A 16,228-nucleotide genomic window follows, 5' to 3' on the forward strand; every position below is an offset into this window, starting at 1 on the left:
GTTTGGAGGTGTGTGTCGAGCAAAAAAAAAAAAAAAAGAAAAAAGAAAAAAAGAAAGTGGTAGTAGGCGAACAGGATCGCATCCCTACCGCGAGGGAGGAAAAGAACGTGAAAAAAAAAAATAAAAAAAAACGTGACGTCTTTGCCGTTGCGTCCATCGCCAAACCAGAATTAACGAAGGTGTAAATTAAAGCTAGTCAATCGAAAAGAAGGCATGGCTTCCGAAAATATCGTTTACTTTCTTGTTTAAATATATTCATATTTTGCTACGATATGCATACGTTTTTATAATTTTAGAGGAATAAATATTTGACCATATCTAAACTATAGCGTTGTTTTAAGGGTCTTGCCTCATAATGCCTTTAAACCATGCTATACGTTAGAGATGGTAAGATATCTTCCCCTCTAAAAGAAAAAAAATTCTTCAACTTTTTAAAAATTTTCAAATTTTTTTTTGCATGATGAAATCAATAATGATTGAAACGGTCTGCACATCGTAGCAATATATGACTATATTTACATAAACAAAATATTAAAAAAAAAAAGAAATTTGCTCTCTTTGATTGAGTACTATCAACACCTCTTGTTGGAATTCAATGAGTTCAATCTTTTGAATGTTTTCAACCTGGAATATTTGGATTATTTTGGAGCATCTTCCAATTACGCGATTTCCTTGAATTTTACCTCTGGAAATGGAAATTTAACCAACTTTTTTGGATTTTGAATTTTTGGATTTTACCCTTATTAGAAATTTTACCCTTCACCAGACTATCCATTCACGTGAAATCGCTTTTTTCTTCACCATATTTCCTGTGCTTCACTTTTTGTTACAAAGTAAGATCTGTGACTTACTTGTAGTTTCAGTAAATACTTTTGCAAGCAAAATCCGATCCCGCATTTTGCTAAATCCTACCCTCTTATGAGAAGGAAAGTATTTCTTCGAAACTCCGCGGACCAAGGACTATCCACTTATTTAGTGTTTCCATTTTAATATTAAATATTATTTTAACTCTTTTTCAAAGTTTTTTTAACATGTTTTATTAACTACTTGTTCTTATATAAATATATATATATATATATATATGTGTGTGTGTGTGTGTGTGTGCGTTTGTGTTTGTGTGTGTATGTGTAAATAATAAGAACAGAGATGTAAAGTAGAAATTTACAAAAAAGTTTTTATTATTCGGTAGAATACTCCAAAGCTGGTAACTAGGTACTCCTTAATCCGCGAAGTTTCAAAGAATGCAAATTCTTCTCATCAAATGCAAAACTGTTAGCAAGATAATCCAATATATCACGCTAAAATCTTTTAAACATTTCTATGTATTTGTAGTCACAAAAGGTCTACTATTGTCAGTGAATGTATTGAGCTTTTCTCATTTGGTTGGGATTAAGATATAAATAACAATATTTATATTTGATTTTAGAATTTGCTTTTTCCTTGATTAGTGAATCCCCCCTCAAAGTTTTTCTGCTGTATCTCTCTCTCTCTCTCTCTCTATATATATATATATATATATATATATATATATATATATATATATATATATATGTGTGTGTGTGTGTGTGTGTGTGTGTGTGTGTGTCCAGACGCACATTTATAGTTTCGGCCCAGTTTAGCATTTTTTCCTTTTTCACCCGCATGTGATCTGTAATCGTTTTTCTTCTACATTTTTCCTACGAAATCCTGATGATGTCCCCTGAAATAAGGACGAAACGTTTATTACTATTTGATTAATTTCCGGTTTTCCTTCTAAAATAACATAACGTCAACCATCGCTTGCATTTTTATTTTATTTTTACTCATATTAGTATATATAGAATGAGTCATTTATTTAATAAGGATATACATACATTTAGTCGGGGGATAAATAGGACTCTTTATACCAAAGTATATATATAGTTTCGAAGAAATGTGTAACAAGTGAGTAGACGTAGGCACTTGTTCGTCTTTTATAACTACTCGTTTATATAGAGTATCAAAAAAGATAGGCCTCGACGTTTCTATCGTCAGTTGCATTACAGTAGATGTTATTTTTTGTTATTTGTCATTGTTTTTTTTTCTCATCATATTAGCTTCACGATAAGAACGCACACACAGACACAGCCAGGTGTGCATTTCCCCACCTTGACAGGTATGTAATCCAGGCACAGGTGAATGGTGTTCAATTTATGCGACTTTTATTTTTGTCTTTATTTATTTTATTTTGTCTGCCTCGCAGCTGCTGGGTGGCAAAGAACTGCGACGGGTGGTCGAAGGTGGTGGTAAGAAGGGCGGACGACCAGCACAAGCGTTTGTATTGGCGAAGGGGAAGGGAGATGTTTTGTTTGTTTTTAGATAAGATCAGTCCGAGAGTAAAGCCAGTCCTAAACACGTGTGTTCATTGCCGAACGAAGGTCGAGTGCCCGTGGCGATTAGTCCTCCATAGAAGACTTAAGTAGAAAATGGCGGGCAACTATCACGCAGGCTCACACATTGCTAGATAATAACGGCACATGATTGACCTAACGGACGCCGCCGTGGTCTATGAAATAGATGACGCCAGGTTCGAATCCTAACGGATCTACTGTTATCATTATTTTCATTTTTTTTTTAAATTCTCATTTATCCGAAGTAGGGCACAGTGTCACGTGGACTCTAGAAGCCACTTTTTGAAACCACGTCTACAGGAACACTGTTCAGGGAGTCCAGTAGCGAGATGTTTTGTCTACAGGGTTCAAAAGAGAGTTGCCAATCCGATATGGCCTTAACTGTCACCAAAACTTCAGCCTCTGTTCCATCAAGGAAATGTTGCATCCCTCTGCCTGTTCTACAAGTATTTTAAGGGTTGATGCTCTGACGAACTATAAGCACTTGTACCCCCTCGATGTAAATACCCCCTCGACGTAATTACCCCTCGAAGTAAATACCCCCGACAAACCTGACAAGCAGCTAACTCTCACCCTACACAGTAGATATCCCTAGGTGTAAGAAAGCCTTCTACTCCAATACTTTCTTTCAATAACTGCTAGACGTTGGAACTCCCTTCGGGGATTCTGCTTTCCCAACTGTACTGGCTTGCAGAAGTTTAAGTGTAATGTGAACAGACATCTTGCTGCTCATCTCCCTTCATAACATCCCTGTAACGTATGTCCTCAATAGTAAGTCCACACTTCAATGTGACACTGTGCCTTGTTTGGGGTGAAAATCGAATAATCAAGAAATAAAAAAATATACTGGAAACTCTGCATATCAGTAAAATCTGAAAAGCATGATATTGGCAGGGACTGTTTATATGGGTGTGGAGCCCCGATCAACCCAGTTTTAAGACTTATTTATATACAAGCAGTTTAATGGTGGATGCTCCGACGAACTACAAGCTCTTACACCCCCTCAAAGTAAATATCCCCGATAAACCCAACAAGCGGCAAAGTCCCACCCCTAAACGGTAGCGGTCCCTAGATGCAAGAAAGCCTTCTACTCTGATAGTTTCTTCCCCAGAACTGTTAGACTTTGGAATTCCCTTGTGGGTTCATGCTTCCCCAACTGTACTGACATGCAGAAGTTCAAGTGTAATGTGAACAGACATCTTGTTGCTCAACTACCTACATAGTATCCCTTCAACCTATGTCCCTAATAGTAGCCCAGTACATCAAAATGGCACTGTACCTTGTTTGAGGTGAAAATGTAATGATAATAAAAAACAGAATACGGGTTGTGTAGAATAATTGTCGGTAAGCGTTAAAAATCGCGGTTAGGGCGGAAGTCGACGAGAAGTTTTGTACAGGCATTTGATATGGCTTTATGTTGTTTTTATCAAATATTAATAAATAAACAATCATTCCAAATTAAAATCCGTTTAGTATTACGCATGTAACTTGGGGAAAACACGCTTGAAAAGTGTCAATGTTGCATGAATAAACGAAAGCAAAGCAACATGGCGACTGAATTTGACCTGATGCTGGGTCATTCCACTTATTCACAATAATCTTGACATATTTCAAACGTGATTTTCTCAAGTTTCCATGCGTAATAATAATTGGATGTTAACTCGAAATAATTCCTTATTTAACAATATACCAGAAAAAAAACACCAACATTAAATCATTTTTAATATATATATATATATATATATATATATATCTTTATTCGATTGGCAAAATTTTAGAATAATTATAAAGAAGTGAACAATCGCGTAAATTCAATCAACTAAAATAAGATGCAAAACGGGGTGAGGAAAAGGAAAAAAAAAATGGGGCAAGTTCCATGTAACACATGTACAATTCAATAAAATAAATAAGTCGATTAAAAACAGGATCGTTAAAATACACCCGAAGCGCTTTTCGCTCAGACTAACATTTTCAAGGGTCATAAATCTGAAAATTATTATTTTTTTAGAATATTTGGTAGTGGTATGGAGTAAGAGCGGAGAGGAGGTTAATAAAACAAAACAAAAAAAAAACTAACTACCCAAATAATTCTAATTGAAGCCGGAGGTTTCTCTGCTTGTACAAAGTAGGGGGGCTGGCAATGATGGCAAGTGCTTCGAGGACAGACAGGTGGAACTTTGTGCGTCCTCGGTACAAAACAGAAAAACACGGCGGAGAGAAAACAAGACCGCACTCCTTTTTATCGACCAAGTGTTGGTCGATGGACGATTCTATCAGTTGAGATTTTCTGGTGGTAGGTTGATGATCTCGGATGAAACGGGGAACATGTTGGGCGATTCTGACCTGAAGACGCTGGGTCGTCTTGCCTATATAGACGGCACCACACCGACATTGAAATTTATAAATAATATTACTTGTTTGAGAGATAGGCAAGACATCCTTACGAAATGAGGGAAAGGCGATTTTTGTGGAAAAAGCAATACGGAGCGATAGAGCACCAAAATAAGAAGACACTAGAGAGGAAATCTTATCGCAAATAAGTTGGCCTTCAGGTCCAATCCAGGGTAACTTAAGGTATACCGGAAATCTACATGGACCGTATTTTGGTAGCTCAGAAAAGGATTGAATTTTCTTATTAATAACTAAGTTAACTAATGGAGGTGGATATCCATTCATAATAAAAATCCTTTTAATGTTTTCAATTTCCACATCAATAAAAGGTGGGGAACAAATAGCAAGTGCCCGATGGGTTAGGTTTCTAATAAGATTAAGTTTCCTGGTTGTGGGTGCAAAGGAATCCCAACTGAGATAAAGACCAGTGAAAGTGGGTTTTCTATAAATAGATGTCATAAAGGAAAGCCCACGTTTAGAAACTAACACATCAAGGAAAGGAAGGGAGTTATCTTTTTCCACCTCCATCGTAAATTTGAGAGAAGGGTGTAAATTATTTAATAAGTGGAAAAAGGACACAGCTTAATCATGCGTTGCGAAACAAGAAAAAGTGTCGTCAACATAAGGCATGTAAAATGCTGGTCTAGGGCACTTGTCAAACAACATCTGTACTAAAAAGCCCGCAAAAATATTGGCCAAAGTTGGGCCAAGGGGAGATCCCATAGATATACCGTCGAACTGGCGATACATTACATCGTTGAAACTAAAGGAAACTGACTTCGTAGCAAGTTCCATGAGTTCAACGAACACCGCCTCAGGAAAAGAGGGGAGGGGGTCAGGGCCTCTATAAAGAAAATCCGCATATATATATATATATATATATATATATATATATATATATATATATATATATATATATATATATATATATGGGTCTCTTTTCTTGATATCTGATCGCGATCTTTCATGCTTACCTAACTCTCCAAGAATTTCAGTACCTACATTGATTTTCGAGTAGTGTTCTTAGTAGCTATTGTAAAAGAGCCGGTGTTTTAGATATTTTTATTTGTAGAACAATAACACGGTAACATCGTTAGTCAAATATATTATTTATTTAGTTTTGGTAACTTGTATCATATATATATATATATATATATATATATATATATATATATACATATATATATATATGATACAAGTTACCTAAACTAAATAAATAATATATTTGACTAACGATGTTACTGTGTTATTGTTCTACAAATAAAAATATCTACAACACCGGCTCTTTTACAATATATATATATATATATATATATATATATATATATATATATATATATATATATATACATATATATATACATATATATATACATATATATATACATATATATATATACATATGCATATATATATACATATATATATACATACATATATACATATACATACATATATATATATACATATACATATATATATATATACATATATATATACATATACATATATATATACATATATATACATATATATATACATATATATACATATATATATATATATATGTATATATATGTATGTATGTATATATGTATATATATGTATATATATGTATGTATATATATGTATATATATATATATATATATATATATATATATATATGCAGCAAGAAGACGTGACTTAACTCAAATCCTCCCCTACTCCCAAAACGTGCCGACACACCGATTGATTAATTTTTCATATCTAAAGTAGTTTCTATTTCAAAATTTTAATTATTAAAAAATAATAACCTTTACAAAGTCATACAATGCAATTGTTTTTAAAACTTTCGACGGCATACGCATTCAGGGTTAAAAGTGATGTCGTCATGCATTTTAATCATTTTTGTGCTAAAGAAATTTAAGAAACACGGGTAGTTTTCTTATTTATTTATTTTGATTTATTTTTAATTTTTTATTTTTTTTATTCAATCTTCACCCCAAACAAGGCAAGTGCCACTTTGAAGTAGGGGGCTACTATTGGGGACAATTAGCGGTGGCATTATGAAGGAAGATGAGTAGAAAGATGTTTGTTCACATTACACTTGAACTTCTGCATATCAGTACAGTTGGGAAAGCAGAATCCTGGATTGGGAGTTCCAAAGACTCGCAGTTCTGGGGAAGAAACTATTGGAGTAAAAGGCTTTCTTACACCTAGGAATCTCTACTGTAAATGGATGGGACTTAGTTGCTTGTCGGGTTTATCGGGGGTAGTCACGTCGAAGAGGTACAAGTGGTTGCAGTTCGTCAGAGTATTCACCATTAAAGTATTAGTAGAACAGGCAAAGGGATGCAACATTTCGTCGATGGGACAGAGGCTGAAGCTTAGATGACAGTTCAGGACCTATCAGGTTGGCGACTCTGTTTTGAACCTTGTCTTACTTACTCTATCAGAAAGACCAAAAAAAAACAAACTACAAAACAGATGCCAACAAAGTTGGTATAATCTTGACTGGCATCAACCTGGATGAATAACATCTAAAATTTAGAAAAAAAACATTCATTAATTTTTAGGGCCAATTGGGTCAGTTTACGTTAGGGTGTGTCGGTTTTTTAGTGTTATTATGTACAAATTTTGAAAGAAAATGTCGACTCCTTCCTCAAGAAATCTATTTTATGAAGAAGAGTTTTCTGTGTGTGTTCAACTAGAGAGGGATGGACTGTGCAAGCGACAAAAGAAGGGAGAGGGGTAAAGAGAGAAAGATAGAGAGGCGGATAAAAAGAGGTAGAGCAATAGAAGTCGTTTTTTCAGTGTTATGTACAATTTTGGAAAGGAAATGCCGACTCATTCCTAGGGGAATCTATCATATGACGGGCAGTTATCTGTGTATATTTGTGTCCGTGCCCAGCTATGGATAAATAGACTGGATAGGGAGGAAAGCTGGTTTTCGTGATGGAGATGAGTAAAACGGATGATGAAAAAAGGCACACGGATAGAGAGAGAGAGAGAGAGAGAGAGAGAGAGAGAGAGAGAGAGAGAGAGAGAGAGAGAGAGAGAGACGGAGAGAGAGGGGGGAAAGATAGAATTTTAATCTAAATATGTTACATCTTTGCCCCGGGCAACATCGTGTAGCCCTGCTAGTGTTTATATAAATATATATCATTTACGAACGCTTCTCCCGTAGCATGTTGGTAGGAGGTGTCAACTGTCAACTGAGTTTAGTCCCTGGCTTGGGAGTGTTGCATTGAAGAAACTATGATACACCGAAACTGTCCGTGGATTAACATATAAATATATGTTCGTATGAGTAGAAAAAACAAAGTACTCGATTTTAAGTCATGCAAAAGGCAAATATTTGGCACCATTTGAGTAGGTGCTCATCCAAGTCAGGATACATTCTTGTTGTGGCTTTCGAACTTGAAACACCTACATTTATTTATTTAATTGCGGACTATTATCTTGCGAACTATTGTCCTCATCGTCATAGTGGTTGTTTCACCGGGCTTCGGACAATTATAGCTCTGGCCTTCTTCAGATGGTTAACCGCTACGTGATGGGGATGCTGTGTTTCTTAACCGTATCCTAGCAATTACTGCATTCCACCATGTTTTGGCCAACTCATCCACTGGCCTGCTTTGGGTAGGATTGAAACCGCTATCTTCAGACAATGATCACCAGGGGCCCATGACACACTCAATAGAGACGTTGAATCTACAATTTACTCATCTCAAAAGATTCCAATAAAAAACAAACAAACATATATAACTACTTCACCAACGGCGTATTTTTGTTGCTGATGGTGTTAGTTTCTTACCTTAACTGGCTTCATGCCTTGTCTGGATCGATTGCTAAAAAAAATGATATTTATCTATTTTTAATTTTACTTAAGGGTCACTGCTTATGAAGAACTAGAAGCCACGCGAGGATAACGGTTAATATGTATTATATAGATGGTAAGGCAATATGAATAGTAATGGTGGAATTCGTATTGGTTATTTAAGACTCAACAAGAACGTATTTACATTAGATGTGAAAAAGACTATGCTATAGTCAGCTGGGAAGCAACACCCACGGTATTGTGTCCCACAGAAAGACAGATCCAGGAAAGAAACTCTTGTCATGGAATTTTCGTTTAGATTCGAGAACAGATTGAAAGTGGGAGAAATTGCTGTTGTGGTAGGTAGGTGAGTATTTGTTGTGAACGTTTTACCTGGGGGCAAGATAGAAGCTCTCTCGAGAACCTACCATAAAAGTAACGTTAAAGCCGATACAGACTTGCAAGGTATCTTCTGTTGGAAGTAGGAAGACACAAAGGTACTCACCCACTAGATTCCGAAGTCGGTTTTGTATCCTGTCAAGGAAGGAAATTGTACTCTTATAAGCTCCTACGCAGTACTCTATCTTAGAACGTACTAGTTATCCGGTCGTACAATACGCTCAAACATGATATTTTAATGTTGCTCTGTGGACTAATTCGGAATAAGTAAATAAATAAATAAATAAATAAATAATAATAATAATAATAATAATAATAATAATAATAATAATAATAATAATAATGTCTTTCATCAAATTCTTTCCGTGTTTGTTTACTACATCAGGTCATCTGATATTTGTGCTCGACGATGAATGCCCTGGAAATGTAACTTCTGATTAATGTTCAGTTTTAAAATATGCAAACGAATAAATGATTTGTGGCGATGTTAAATGGCGCCTCTTCTTTCATCATGAATTGAATTTATTTTTTCTTCCTTTCTCTTCATCCTGTTAACTTTATTTTAAACGTTTAACGTTTTTAATCATGAATTTAAGTCTTTCCTTCATGATTGCGATATATAAATGTTATACCCCTTAAAGAATCATGAAATATCTCAAGACTAGGTACAATTCTAGTTTAATTAAGAAATTAAACTCGATTCTACTGATTAAAAGCAAAATAAGATCAACGCAAGAAAATATAACATTCCTACGTTCTTGTGTAAATAATAAAGTATGTCCAACGTTTATTTAAAAAAATTTTTTTTTTTTTTTTTACACAGTGGTCACAACTTATCAAGGCCCGGAAGCCACTCAGGGATAAGGGTTATTGCAAGTACATTACGTTAGTGTGGAGATTTGATGAAGTGTTTACTTAAGAGGGCGGTTCATTAAGAATTTGTTAACGTTGGACTTGAAGACATCCAAGTTGTAGTCAGGTGGGAAGCAGGCAGACGGAACAGAGTTATTTAAAATAAGAAAGCGAGGTTACAACCAGGACATAAAATTGAAAATGCTTTTATTTATAATTATACGGATGAATTAGCGGTAAATTTAGAAAGATATAAAGAGAAATAAGTGCAATTATGGACTGAAGCAGTGAGCACTTTATCGTATTTTGATAAAATTCGGTTGGCAAAGTTTATTGCAATTTTACAAGAACGTGGTCATAAAAAACTAGTTCTTAAATTTAACAGTAAATTGCAGCATTTAATATACAAAAAGTTTGGATGTACCACCAACGCCAATATCGGCAAGAAAGTCTTAAATCTATCTTCACATGATCTATCCCCCTCTGAAGTATTAATACTTGATCATCGTTTAGACTTTTGCATACCATAACGTGGTGTTAAACGGGAAGAGGTATTTTCCGAATTTGAAATCCTCAATGCCCAAGCAGAGCAACTTTCATCAGTCTCTGAAATTAAAGTAAGGGATTTAAAAGCAAGATTAAGCGACCTTGCCCGTAGCTACACCGATTTCTTATTCAGAATGTTAATGGCGCAAAGAACATTATGTAGTAATTAAAACTCTTCGCAAAAATAAATCGTTCGTCATTACTAGACCGGATAAAGGTTCAGGGACTGTAATACTAAATTATTATGATTATGCCGACAAAATGTCTATCATACTACACGACACGGAGAAATTTATAAAAATGGGCGCAACTCATGATCATAAAGCCTCTTTAGAAAACAAATTCCAAAAGAAATTAGTTCACTGGGTTCAGAGTGGTGTACTTCCGTCGAGCATAGCTATTGAGATTAGACCCTCAGGATCGATCCGTCGTAGATTATATGGTTTACCGAAAATTCACAAAGTAGGTATTCCTTTAAGGCCAATTTTATCTATGTTAGGGTCATCACAGCATAAAGTTGAAGAAGGGGTCTTAAATATTTTACAACCTGTATTAAATCATTACAGTAAATACTGTTTGAAAGAATCATTTTATTTTGCAGACTTTATTGAAAGGTCTAAGGTTGTTAATACATTTATGTGTTCTTACGACATTAGCAACCTGTTTACTTGTGTCCCGATTTAAGAGACTATACATATCTGTATAGATATTTCATATTGTAGTCAGATATCGCCTCCTCCCATTTCTGAAAGCATATTCGTTGAGTTGATAAATTGTGCCTCTACAGCTGTTGAATTCAGTTTCAACGTTGTAATGTGTCGGCAAAAAGAAGGTGTTTCGATGTGCTCAGTTTGGGCGCCGATAATGGCGAATATTTTCGTGGGTTTCAAATTACTCTCTGGACTCATGAAACTGTTAGTCTATTTTCGCTCTGTGGATGACACATTTTGCTTCTTCAATAATCAAATAGAGGCAAATAATGTTTCCTCCTTACTCAATAGTATGCATACCGCGTTACAGTATACTTATCAAGGAGAGTTTAACTCGTCCATAGCTTTCATCGATATATTGATAACAAAAACACCATCCAGTTACCTTCCATCAATATACCATAAACCTACATTCACGGGAGTGTATACACGCTGGGATTCATTTTGCCCCCGAAAATGTAAGATCAATTTAATTAGGGCTCTAACATAATCAAATTCGGATGAGGAATTTAAAATAATTATTGATACCGTATCCAAGAATGGGTACCCTTTGGATGTAATTAGGTCAGAAGGTCAAAGGAAAATAGCTGACTGCACTGTAAGTAAAATTCAAACGATTAATAAATTTCCTGTATATCTTCCTTTACCGTGGATGGGGACAGTAAGTGAGAAATTCGCAAAGCAAACTAGCTCAATAGCGCAAAATTGTTATTGACATACCGAACAACAGCCGTAACTGCCAGTACATGCGGGTCTTCAATTATTGACCACCTTATAAAAAAACCCGTCATGTGCAGCGAACTTTAGCAGAAACTCTTTTTCAATCCCAAATCGTCCTCACTCATTATTTAATTTAAAAATCTTAGCATATTCGTTGAACTGATGAAATTTGCCACTACATCTGTTGAATTCAGTTTAAACGATGTAATGTATCGGCAAATAGAAGGTGTGTCGATGGGCTCAGTTTTCGCGCCGATAATGGCGAATATATTTTTTGTTTCCACGAAAAGCAATTGCTCTCTGGACCCATGAAATCCTTGGTTTTATTTCGCTATGTGGACCACACATTTTGCCTCTTCAATAATCAAACAGAAGCAAATAATGTTTTCTCTTTACTTAATAGGATGCATCTCGCGTTGCAGTATACTTATGAAGGAGAGTGTAACTCGTCCATCGCTTTCCGCGATGTACTGGGAATAAAAACACCATCACATAACCTTACATCAATATACCGTAAACCTACATTCACGGGACTGTAGACACGCTGGATTCATTTTGCTCCCGAAAACTTATGATTAATTTAATTTGGACCCTAACACATCGTGCCCTTATGATTTGTTCAAAATCAAAATTGGATGAGGAATTTAAAATAATTACTGATACCCTATCCAAAAATAGGAACTCTCTTGGTGTGATTAGGTCAGTTATGCAAATGAAAATAGCGGATTGCACTGTAATCAAAATTCAAACATTTAATAAATGTTCAGTATATCTGCGTTTACCGTGGCTGGGGCCAGTAAGTGATAAATTTGCAGAACAAATCAGCTCAATAGTGCGAAAATATTATTTTGCTTCAAATGTGCGTGTTGTATTCTGTACGAGAATGTTACTGTCATCCTCTCGAAAGGATGTTCTACCCTCCCCTATCATAATAAAATTTACATTTTAAACAACCTATAACTCATTTGATACGCCTTTTATTCCTCTATAATTTTACCTGTTCATATTTGACTTCAAAATGACCATAGTTTGTAATTCAGCATTCATATATTGTTTTAACAAAAATCAAGACCTCAAAGAATGGATTGGTAGCAACAAATAGTGTATTTCATCGTTCGTTACAATTGTTTCAAGACCATTCAGACAAATTCAAACCCTATATCGTTCGAAAATTTTCACAATAACGGTCTCTCATCAAATGTTGTGAAAAAAACAGAATGCAAAACCTTAGAAGGAAGATATATATATATATATATATATATATATATATATATATATATATATTTGAAGGAAGAGATGGAGGTATTTTTTTCTCATAGATTTCCTTAAATGTGAAATTGATTCCATATTGTTCATTGTAAAAGTGTTTTTTTTTTCACAACGTCTGGTGAGAGGCCGTTTTTGTGAAAATTTTCAGACGATATAGGGTTTGAATAGGGTTTGAAATATATATCTCTCTCTCTCTCTCCATATATATATATATATATGTATATAAGTGAAAATGTGTGTGTGTCTGTCTGTCTGTGTACGTTTCACTACTAAATAATTCTGTCAATTTTCAGTGTACGGACTCGAAATTTGCGATAAGTGCTACTGAGATTTGGAAAAATCTTTTTAATCGGTTTTCGAACAGAAATTTGGCCGTTATGGGTCAATGATTTGACCTTTGAGATCTCTACCAAACTCCTCCGCCAATTTTGGGTCTAAACACTTGAAATTTTCGATATAACTTACTTCGACACGGATCTAACTTTATAATTTGATTTGAGCCCAAAATAATAAATGTTAAGCGGTCACAATTGGGGTCAAATTTCAAACAAAAGTAACCTCTGCTAATTTTGGTCTAGGCATTTTAAATTCTACATAAAGTGTATTTAGACATATGGCAAACTTTTTAATCGTTTTTTTTTCTGAAAACTTGGCTTCCATATATATATATATATATATATATATATATATATATATATATATATATATATCGCGTTTCAATCTGTAAGAGAAAATATTTCAGACCGAATAATTAAAAAGTAACTGAATTTCAACCTTGAAGTTGGCGATGGAATGGTGTTCCATTACCGGTCACCGGAAATAAATTGCCTCAGCCTACATCCTAGTCTATGTATGGCCGACCACCCAGACTCTCCAGCACCCCATTCATGTCTACAGAACGAAAGGAAAACGAATTCTTATTCCAATTTTCTTAATAAATACACACTAATTTATTTAAGTGTTTGTTTCTTACTTTCTATTTCTTGGCTTCTTCTTTGTGTTGCTATTTAACCTATATTTATAATTATCTGAATTCTTCGAACAACTGTTCTCATCTTGAGTGATATTTTCACATCGACTCGGCCAATGTAACCTCCAGCTTTCTTAAAGCCCATCTCGCCGAACTCGGGACTATTTCTAGCGAACTCTGGAATCTGAATAGCATTTCTAACAGAACCTTTTATCTAACCTACGTGGGTAGTATATTCTCGTCACGTCAGCCATGGATGGGTGAAAATCCTAAGTAATTCGTAATAGTATTTTAAGTGTGACCCGCACTGAAGATTGAACCTTCAACATCTGGAAAAGTGTAACTGTCACAACTGAATGTTATCCTCTACGCTAGGGATCCTAAGCCAGGTAGATTAAATAAATAAGTACATTGTTCCGTTCGTAATCTCGTGCAGGTTCACGTATTCGGCAAAAAAAAAAAAAAAGAAAAGATTCCTGAGTTCGAGAGAAAGATTTCCAAGTTGATGAGATACACATGAAAAATGTTGGAAGTTACATCGGGCGAAACCTGTTTAAATAACACTTAAGAAAGGAACAATACAACAAATCCCTAAGGGGATTATCAAGGCCCGGAAGCTATACGAGTACAATCATTAATCCTTATCCTCGTATAGCTTGCAGGCCTTAATAAGTAGTTATTCCTTAGTAAAAAAAATATACTTCAGATAAGAATCTTGTAAATAGTATAATTATTAATTTTTAATCAAGTATAATTATATTTAAAAAAAGTCAACAAAAAAAAAAAAGAAAAAAAGAAAATATGCGGACTAAAATAATTGGTGATCTTTCCTGAACTTACACCGGTTCAGAAATTTTCACGCAAGACACGGGGTTCATGATAGAAGCGAATATTTTCTATTGAATCTTTTTTTTTTTTTTTTTTAATAAATACTTATACGTTTTTTGGAGAGGGGGGATATGGGTTTTCGTATGTTGAAAAGCAAGATGGCTGAACAATGCTGACGTTATGTGGAAAATAAAAATTGCGAAATGCAGATATAGGTACGAAATACGTTTAAGGTTTTTTGACGCAAAAAATAAATAAAACAAATAAAAAAATAAATAATACCGACTTTTTCTTCATCTTCTCTTTAACAAGCATTTTTGTTTTTTATCGAAATCTTTTTCTTCGTGGCTTAGTGGGGGATGCTCTTTTCTCTTCCCTGCAACCTCCCTCCCACAGAAGAGACGTTGCGAGCCTATCTTTGTTTTATCGTTATTTCCATGGCAAGTGCTCGTCTGAGCTCCAATCTCTGGTCCCCTCTCGCCAATCTTTCACGATAAATACCCGTCTAGCTGAAAGCACTGTCAATAATTTTCCCCACTCTTTATCTGTGTCTAAATCAAAACGGAGATTCCATGAACAAAGCTTCTTTCTTAAAACTGCACGCCTGTGGAACTCTCTACCGTTTGCCTGTTTCCCAACTGACTTCAACTTGGATGTCTTCAAGTTCAACATAAGCAAATTCCTTATGAACCACACCCTTAAATAATGACACTTTATCAAATCTCCAATACTAACGAATACAACAACACTATCCCATTGATTACTGCACAAATAATGACCCTTATCCCAGAGTGGCTTCTGGGCCTTGATAAGTGGTGACCTCGATGTAAAAAAAAATTCCGACAATTTATTATCTAATCTTTTTTTATTTTCATTCTCTTTTTCGACAATTCATTATCTAATTTGTACAAAAGAGATCTGTTCATTTCAAAATTATTTTAATATTATCTTTTTAATTACATTTAAAATACTTTATTTCATGTATTGTGTTATTAAAACACATTTCGTTCTTATATCCACATTTCCCAATTTTAATATACCACGTGACGTCAGCATAGGTCGGTCGTATTCAACCCACGAAAGCCCAAATTGTCTGTTTTTTTTTTTAATAATAAATTGAAATGTAGCATTCACTCAATTTAACGATAAAAAATCCAAACACAAAGTGTACGCCAAATTCTCACAGATTTATATCTATGTCGCCTTGTACACGCACATGCACGAATACGAAATATCAAGTTCAACAAACGAATATAGCACAATTGACAAATAGCCCAAATGGACCGATGGATCGGCCAATTGATTGGTAGCTCGCTTGGCCGACTTAAACGCCAGTACGACTTTAGGTTGACCTACTGTGTCAGAATGTCTAAT

The sequence above is a fragment of the Euprymna scolopes genome, chromosome 32, assembly GCF_053919585.1.
Source record: "Euprymna scolopes isolate OS-2025 chromosome 32, ASM5391958v1, whole genome shotgun sequence".
Classification (NCBI taxonomy): Eukaryota; Metazoa; Mollusca; class Cephalopoda; order Sepiida; family Sepiolidae; genus Euprymna; species Euprymna scolopes.